Source organism: Sycon ciliatum, chromosome 3 (genome assembly GCF_964019385.1).
Source record: "Sycon ciliatum chromosome 3, ocSycCili1.1, whole genome shotgun sequence".
In the NCBI taxonomy this organism is placed as follows: Eukaryota; Metazoa; Porifera; class Calcarea; order Leucosolenida; family Sycettidae; genus Sycon; species Sycon ciliatum.
The window spans coordinates 22769414-22777575 of record NC_088645.1 but is presented as its reverse complement, the minus strand read 5'-3'; the positions used below and the strand labels follow the sequence as shown (position 1 = coordinate 22777575).

The 8162-nt window shown below is 45.6% G+C and overlaps 2 long non-coding RNA genes across 2 annotated transcripts; one reads left to right on the top strand and one right to left on the bottom strand.

The window, feature by feature from the left end:
• The first annotated feature begins 2925 nt into the window (after window positions 1–2925).
• On the top strand, window positions 2926–7339 carry LOC135811781 (uncharacterized). Its single transcript, XR_010552689.1, has 3 exons — window positions 2926–3243; window positions 3336–3501; window positions 6894–7339. It is a non-coding gene; the product is annotated as an uncharacterized LOC135811781 (long non-coding RNA).
• Window positions 4771–6524, bottom strand: LOC135811782 (uncharacterized). Its single transcript, XR_010552690.1, has 2 exons — window positions 6142–6524; window positions 4771–5455 (listed from the first exon to the last, which is right to left on the bottom strand). It is a non-coding gene; the product is annotated as an uncharacterized LOC135811782 (long non-coding RNA).
• Window positions 7340–8162: the final 823 nt, after the last annotated feature.

The window sequence follows — 8162 nt, the reverse complement described above, 5'->3', positions numbered from 1 at the left end:
GCACGGACAGTTCTACACAGACACTGTGGGACCTGGTTCTAAAGACCACATGGCTTTAATTAACGACCGCTTTTCCTTGCACCGTGGGGTGGTCGCTTAATGGCACTCATCTTCGTCTGCCGAGTAGGCTCTGGCGGATTATGCTCGCGAAATCATGGAATTATGCTTTCATGGATTCTCGCATTACATGTATGCTCGCAGAATCCTCCTATTATGCCTCGGCATGCGGAGACACATGTTCACTTTGTTGTACTTATGGAACCTCAAAGTTCGGAAAATTGTGCCATTTTCGTACTTGCAAGTGGCCATAAGGACAATCTAATGTTGCATGAGTACCCCATGCCAAGTTGTCCATGCTTGCTATAGACTAGTATAGAGACAATCTATTTATTTCACATTATCCTACCTCCCAAAGGATGCCAAATAATAATTATGCTCCAAATTTTCAACCACCATATTATGCCAATATACATGTAATCCGCCGGCGCCTACTGCCGAGCCGCGTCCTTGACTTATCCTCTATAGGGTGAATATCACGAACAATCTATCGTCTTTCTGACATAATGCCACTCGAACTTGACAATAGAATTGTGATGCCATTTTACAAATTTGTTAGAAAATGACACACCAATTATTTGAATCCTGAGAATACTATGAAAGTAGCGCATGATTCAAGACACTTTCCAAAGTGGGATCATTCCCATTTTTTTGAAACAACGAGCATGAAGGATAGCACTTCCACTTGCAACTTTTTGGGCGTAGCATGCCTAGAAGTGGCTGAAAAAACGTCGTTAAATTTTTACAACCATGTTAAAAAAAAGCCAAATCACCTCGAGAGGGCATGTTTGATTGGTGAATCCGGATTCCTGAGATCAGAGTCACTGGAGCAATCAGAACACCAGTTACCAATCAAACAGAACGGCGAATACTTTTGCCGGAAATATTGTAGAACTCATGATAGCTCATCGTGCCGCGAACTTCAAAATTTCCACAGAGTTCAAAGATTATTAATTTTTTACGTTGCTCAAGATGCGAAGGCAAAACAAACTTGAAAGGCAACTACAACCGGAGAAGAAGCTTCGAAGACAGCCAAAAAATCAATCATGGACTTGGGGGACCGCCGTGTAATGTGCAAAATCACACGTAGACCTCCATGTACATCACCACGCCCTTTCGCAATCACTGACATGCCAAAAATCCATTCGAATCAAAACAAAAAACGAAACTCATTGCGTAGTCCTGTCAGGTTTTCATTGGGCTTTGCAACATGCTCTGGCTGCTCCAGCCTGGGGGGTCGGAGTGGTCAGAACATGTTCTGAACACTCTAAAAACACGGTACCCGCCACCACTGCTCGACACCAAGAAGCTCGGTGACCTTCGGACACGGAAAGCGTCCTGCAAGCTGAACCAGCTGATGACCGGCCACTGTAGTCTTCTGAATGGCTACCTCCACCGCATTGGAGCTGCAGACTCGCCTCACTGTGTCTTCTGCCCTGGCGTCGTCGAGGATGCAATCAATCGCGGCACTTCCTTTTCGACTGCCCAGGAAGAGCACAAAGCCGCCACTCTGCAGCTCTTCAGTCGTCTCCATCCGTCAGTCAAGCTGTAGCCGACTCTCCCTACAAAATTGCACGATTCTTGCAGTTGGAGAAACTGCTATGAAGTTTCGAACACAGTCTTGAAACACGATACATGATGAATTGCTGCTATGATTATGTGAACTCTCATTACTGCGGTATTACCTTCCACATAGTCATTAGTCTAGCATGGCGTCATATATTTGTCTCAATTCAGGGTTTTTTTGAAGAATAAAAAATAAATAAATAATAAAAAATAAAAAAAACACTCTAAAACCAGAGCAGACCAGTGCAGACCAATCAAACGCCCCTGTTCTAAACGATCCTGTTCAAGTGAGAAAAGTGTCCTTATTCGCGAAGTGTCCTTATAACGGGCAAAATAAACACAATTACGAGTGCAACCTCAACAGCACCGGCAGAAAAACGAGCAAAAAATGGCTGTGAAGACAGTCGAGAGAGCAAAAATTAATGGCTGTGAAAACAGTCGAGAGAGCAAAAAAAGGGCTGAGAGCAAAAATGGCTGTGAAAACAGTCTAGTACGGAGCCTCGGGAGGGAGCTTTAACCGATGCTGCTCATGGCAACCGCAAATCGGGCCGAGTCATTTGCATCTGAGGGCACGCGGTGCCGATGGCCTCGCAGACTGGCAACAGCCGCACGGATGAGGGCAAAGCTGAGCTTACATCGGATGTAGGACATTGTGGCAGCGTACGGCTCCTGCTTCTTGTCGGCGAGCATCGATGCCAGCCGAGCATAGAGTGCTGTCGCAGCTTTGCCATACCCTCCAGTGCAGGACAAGACAACTGGTGAGAAGGAGGCGTGCTCGACGTTGGTGATCCGTTCCTCGTAGCGGCGACGCTTCTCCTGCTCATGTCGCTTGTACACAGCGGGCAAGGCAAACTTGGCGTTGGTGGGGGCGTGGGGGTTGAAAACCCGGACATCAAAGTACGAACGCTCGTACCGACCTCCCCAGACTCCACTGGCACCGCCTCCTGTTCCGGATCCGACCAATCAAACGCGCCCTAGGTGATTTGGCTTTTTTTACATTTGGCATTTTTTAACAAAATGTGTAAAATTTGCTATTCTTCTGGCTGTTTCTCTGCTCCGGATGGCTGTATCGAAACGTGGGTGGTGGCAAATGAGAGCTAGTTTATCGTAGATCAACATTGACCAGAAAAGTTGGTGCATATAATTTAATTCTCCCTGCCCCGTCGGTATTTAGAAAAGCGATCCTGTCAGCTTTTCTATTATGGGGCTGTTAAGTGATGACGTCACAGTTCCTTCGATACGCATAGCAACGATCCCACTGGGGACAAACAAAAGTAGCGTCGTCCCCACCGACCCAGTTGTCAGTGGCAACATTATAGGAATCGTGTACATTTCTTCGTTTCTTCTTTGCTGTTTTCAGTGAGTGTTTTGTTTTCTCTTTGTCCTTGATCTCGACGATGTTGTCGTGCTCATTACCTTACTGAGACGTCTCTTGTGACTGTAGCCAGTGTCATGGAGGATTTTATTGGCGTGACAAGGTAGATCGCCGAGATCGAGCGTGAAAAACGCTCTGCATTAGTAGCTCCTGTAGAATGTTTTCTGGGTTGGCGTATCCATGGTCAACAAAACCAAGGTGCAAGACAGCATGAGAGATCGTGTAAACGATGTGAACTCCAAAAGGTAAGCTCCTGAACAAGTGGAAAGATATGTGTATTTACAAACTCTCTCTTCATCCATCGATTGGCGCTATGCATTGCATTTTGTCTTCACAGATAATCTGGCCAAATTTATTGTAACTGGAGAGTGCAATCGTGCACTGCTTGGGGCCCATCCCAATGTCATCACATGGCTGTGGTGACTAGTGTATATCTGGGAGAATTTTTCCTCGACTGATACGGAGTGCAGGTGGATCGATTATGAGAAATGCGAACATGTGAAGTAAGTAATTAGTTGTGTCGAAGAAATGTCCAATAAAATAAAATTTACTTTACACTCAAACATACACTGTAGATGTACATCAAGAGTACATAACCCCCCAGAGTGTGCAACGCCGATCCAGCTCTGCATAGGGTCTTGGTCGAGCGGAATCGGATCTTCTGATGTCATGCGTACACTCCACACCAGCGCAAGGCCGGTCTCGAGGCAGGGCACCATTGTTTTTGATCCAAGAGTACCCGCGACTCCCCGGGTTCCCCTCAGATGTGTACGGTATTATGACGCAAAGATCCGATTCCGCTCGACCAAGACCCTATGCAGAGCTGGATCAGGCGTTGCACACTCTGGGGGGTTATGTACTCTTGTGTACATGTAACATCATGATAATGATTCCATCTTCATTGTCCCGCAACTGGTACACCATACGCACCGAATACATGGTGTGTGTGTGTGCGCGCGCGCATGTACATGCACACACTCTCATGCGTGGCCGAGTCGGCCAGATGAACAGACCATGCATTTACACGAGGTGTCCGTAATGTCATTGGAACGCTGTACTTTATGACTTTATTCCAAAAGAGTATGTCTTGCCCCTGACGAATGGAGTTGTGTCTGTGCTCAGCGGGTATCGGGCTATGACGCAACACTGCAATCAGCGCTGCAATTAAAGGGAAACTGAACGCCAAAAATAAGTATGGCTTATCCGAAGGAGAATTGGGCACTGATTCCGATGAGCTATGTCTCGAGCCGATCAGAGAAGAGGAACTGTGTCAAATTTCATAAATAACACCTCCCATATTTGGAAATTGGCCTTGATGACGTGCGTACTGCTTAGCTGTCACCATGCTGTGCATGTTCAGCAGTGTAATTGAATGGAAGAAAACAATTACTTTGGTGTTTTGCAGCTCTGTTTCGTTCCCTGACGGTAACCAAATCTAGATGTAGGAATCTGTTGAGCAGGAGAGTGACACATGTCTTCCCGAAGGCTGTCCAGGCTGCAGTGGTGATGAAGAAGACACGATCATCACCCCGAGATCGATCGTAGCGAATTGGAAAACTCATGGTGAATTTGCTTCCACTCCAAGGCAATGTCGAGGTATGAAGGGTGCTTGTACTGCCTTCCAAAGTGAAGAGGAGATGAACATGGCTTTGCATAGCTGTTGTTCTATGCCAACTTACCTACTCTTGCTGGTACCGTAGTGGTATATTGCAAATTTCGTGGATGAACAACTCTAGTCACTAGTGGCTAGTGAGCAACACTAACAGGTGAGATTTTTCAATTCGACAAAAATTGTTTTTGTTTGAGAACTGACAGTGGCAGTCATTAGACTCAGTAGGTGTCTCTCTGCTGCTTCTTTCCCTTCATCGGTAGGGTTGTGCTTGAAGTAAAAATAAATAGAAAATGTGGAACAAAAATCTGATCATGTAATTCGAATTTGAACTTCAAAGTATGTGTACATCAAATCACAAAAATGACTGTCAAGGTGGTGCTGTGCATTGAAAAAGACTGGGAGCTGGCAGCAATGGAAAGGGTAGAAACGAAACCAGTAATGCAGAGTATTCATAAGGTAGAGGGAGATGAAAACGGGAGAGGAGTAGTGAGCACTTCAGTTTGAAGTAGTGTCAATAGACAGCATCGTGTTGCATACGTTGTGAATATTGTGTGAATCTAATAATTGTCAAGAAATTGATATCCAAAATTATTATCCCCTGAGTAGTATTATGGTGTTCTCCTGTGTTTACATGCGGAGCCTTGACGTTGCTGGACGAGGGACAATATATATATTACATAAACATGTAGCTCGTGATGTGGGATGACTGCCGTATCGCATTGCCAACGCAAACCCATCCTGTGTCAGTGCAGCCATCCAGCAACTTGAACTCCCCGGACCAGATGCCGCTGCAGCTGAACACCATGCCGATGGAAAGCCATGAGTTGATAGCGAAGCATTCTGGTCTGCACAGTACAAGGCAAAGAACAATTATGAATTATAATGCATTGTAATCTTTCCCACACTTCTTTGTAAAAACAAACAAACAGTGCCATTATCACAACACTTGATCAAGCATCTTGATGGAGGTATTTTCTATTGTGCTGGCTCAGCATCTGCACCAGGAAGACCATGTACACTTACACGTATCTTGTGTGTTCGTGCGTGTGTGTTTGTGTATCTGTATGTGCACACGTGTGTGTGGGGGGGGGGGGGGCGCACATGTGTATGGGTAGGAATGTGTGTGTGTGGAGGGGGGGGGGGGTACACGCACATGTGTATGGATGTGCGCGCTGCATGCGTGTGTCTGTGGGATGGGGTGGGGGTGCACGCACATGTGTACATGTGTGTGCGCAATACAGCATGTGTGTATGTGTTCGTTGAACACAGGGTGTACTCCTGATTACATAAACTTCGTGATCATTGTGATTTCATGTGCTTTGAAGTTGAACTTCGCAATACATGTACTGATGCTTGATTAGATTCATGTTCCACATGTTCTATTTATTTTATTTTACTTCAAGCACTTGTACTATTCAAGCACAACCCTACCAATGAAGGGAAAGAAGCAGCAAAGACACCTACTGAGTCGAATGACTGCCACTGTCAGTTCTCAAACAAAAACAATTTTTGTCGAATTGAAAAATCTCACCTGTTAGTGTTGCTCACTAGCCACTAGTGACTAGAGAGTTGTTCGTCCACGAAATTTGCAATATGCCACTACGGTACCAGCAAGAGTAGGTAAGTTGGCATAGAACAACAGCTATGCAAAGCCATGTTCATCTCCTCTTCACTTTGGAAGGCAGTACAAGCACCCTTCATACCTCGACATTGCCTTGGAGTGGAAGCAAATTCACCATGAGTTTTCCAATTCGCTACGATCGATCTCGGGGTGATGATCGTGTCTTCTTCATCACCACTGCAGCCTGGACAGCCTTCGGGAAGACATGTGTCACTCTCCTGCTCAACAGATTCCTACATCTAGATTTGGTTACCGTCAGGGAACGAAACAGAGCTGCAAAACACCAAAGTAATTGTTTTCTTCCATTCAATTACACTGCTGAACATGCACAGCATGGTGACAGCTAAGCAGTACGCACGTCATCAAGGCCAATTTCCAAATATGGGAGGTGTTATTTATGAAATTTGACACAGTTCCTCTTCTCTGATCGGCTCGAGACATAGCTCATCGGAATCAGTGCCCAATTCTCCTTCGGATAAGCCATACTTATTTTTGGCGTTCAGTTTCCCTTTAAAAGAGCACTGCATGGATTATTTTGACTAACTTCCTTTGCGTTTACTTGGTTGAGCCCGTGGTTTCATTTCTGTGTTCTGTCATGATTGGCCTCTGGAAATAATCAGAGTGGATGTCATTTTGCCATATGTGTGTGCCTTGTGCGACAGGTTCAAGGCTAGATGCACTTCACATTCGGCGTGCGATCTCAGTGTCTGGGACCTGATGAAGTCTTGGTTGGATGATTATTCAAGCCTGATACTACTCGACACACCAATGTTCATGTCAATGTAATTTTTTCAGAGCTGCACTATTTACGTGTTGACGCTTACTTCGGTGTTAGCGTGTTTCCCCCGGATTGTTTCTATCATCATGATCGTGTGTTCTTGGGCTGAGCGAGCACATGCACAAGTGTGCAGCTATAACCCTGTGTATCGTTGGTTACACTTTGTTCTGCAATGCATGTACCTTGTAACATTATGTGCTTGCACTGCTTTGTCTGGCCTGCGTATTTCAGGACTATTCAGTGCATTAGACCCAGGTTTGTTTGGTTGCCGGATGACCTCTTGTTGCGTCGCTCTGTATTTGTATTCATCAATTTTTGGGCTTGAGAATTGAGCTGTTGTGTGGTTCCTGTTCAGTTGCGGTCTGCTTTCTCGTCCTCTAGCTGTGGTCGAGGCCATTGCGGTCATACTGCCTGTTCTCTGTGTTGACCTTAGCTCTTGGTAATATCGCTATCCATGTATGTGCTCAGCTTGGTTGCACCTCGATGCCTCATGTAATAATGTATTTGGGCGGCGAGCTCCGATTTAGGTTCCGCTCGAGTCAGTTTCGCTGAGCCAGTTTTGCACCGTGTAGCTTTTTTGGTTGTTGTGTTCTTGTGCGTGCGGCATAAGGTTTTTGCGGTACCTTTTGTTTGGCTGCGCTGTAATGCATTGAGAGAGTTTTCTTTAGTAGTACTTGGAACAAGAAGAGTCGGTGCTACTCAGGGGCCGTTTACATAAGGAAAATAAGCCCGGGCTTATTTTTCAACCGTTTACATGACGGTTGTACGGGGCTGAGTTCAGGTGAGTGACTGCGAGTTCTGCGCGCATTATATTTTTCAAATCGCGCAGGAACGCAGTGGTAAATGTTCGTGTTTGATGAAATTTGGATCAAGAAATGCCGGCTCGGGTTTCTACTGCCTTTCCAATTGTCACTTATTTTTCGAGAAGGTGAAGGATGGGCTAGGACCTTCCACTGGACAAAAACCAGAAGAAAACATACCAAGAAATAAATAAAAGAGACGCACTGTCCACGGCCACATTCTCTCAGGTTCACGAGGCAAAATCGAAAAATACGGAAAAACTCGCTTATAAGCCCTTCTTGACCGTTTACATGACAAAGTAAGCCCTGGGGGTTGGATAAGCTCGGGGGTCAAGGGTAGGGCTAGTTCAGCT